Genomic DNA, 1,214 nt, shown 5'->3' on the forward strand with positions numbered 1-1,214 from the left:
AGCCAGCCAAGCACCCCAGACCTCATTTTAAGTTAATGACACCTACTAACAACATATATCCAAATAAGGTCATATGCACAAATACCAAGGGTTAGTACTACAACATGCCCCCCTTTTGGGGGGGGGCACAATTCAACCCACAATACCTATCTCTCTCTACTAGACTGTAAGCTCCATCAGAACAAGGATTTGGGTTTTTTTTCTATTTTAGAGAGAGATGACACGAACAGGGGAGAGGAGGAGAGTGAGAGAGAGAATGTCAAGCAGGCTCCACACTCAGTGAAGGGCTCGATCCCAGGAACATGAGATCATGACCTAAGCTGAAATCAAGAGTCAGACACTCATCTGACTGAGCCACCTAGGTGCCCCAAGAACTGTGATTCTTGACTATGTAGAAGCTAGAGCTGTTGCAGCCATGATAAAGACACTTGATAACCATGTGTTGAAACAACAGGTGAATGATTATGTGCTAACGAAATCAGGACAGCTAATTAGATACAGTCAAATTAGATGGATATAGATAAAAATTTTGTGAACTCTTCAAAAGATCTGCTAGGATGTGCACATCTACATCCATTAAAAAAAAACCAGGATGGGGCGCCTGGGTGGCTTAGTTGGTTAAGCGTCCGACTTTCGCTTAGGTCATGATCTCACGGTTCGTGGGTTCGAGCGCCGCGTCGGGCTCTGTGCTGACTGCCAGCTCAGAGCCTGGAGCCTGTTTCAGTCTGTGACTCCCTCTCTCTCTGACCCTCCCCTGCTCACGCTGTCTCTCTCTCTGTCTCTCTCCTAGAAATAAATAAAAAAAACATTTAAAAAAAAACCAAGATAATAACTAATTCACTGAATTAATGTATTTTTAAAGGAAATTCATTACCTTCCCAAAGCATTCAATGCCACTTACTTGTTTCCAAGCCTCTTATTTAGGTAAAGTAACCTTTTTTCTTGATTTCAGATTACTAGTGAAAACTTTTAGTCCCTATTTTTCTGTATCCTACCTCTTTAATGCCTCAAATTAAAGTACTTGTTAACAGGTTTGACCCATTGGTAAAATGTTCAGTGCCTAAACAGCTGAATACAGAACTTTAAGTTCTAATGTGAGGTTTCCAGGTCTAAAAGAGCATCCTATCTCTGACATTTATGGAATACTTCACAATATTAAGGTAGTAAAAAAAAAAAAAAAGAAAGAAAAGCTGTTTAAAAGGTAAATCATCTAA

The sequence above is a fragment of the Crocuta crocuta genome, unplaced genomic scaffold (genome assembly GCF_008692635.1).
Source record: "Crocuta crocuta isolate KB4526 unplaced genomic scaffold, BGI_CrCroc_1.0 scaffold1078, whole genome shotgun sequence".
NCBI lineage: Eukaryota > Metazoa > Chordata > Mammalia > Carnivora > Hyaenidae > Crocuta > Crocuta crocuta.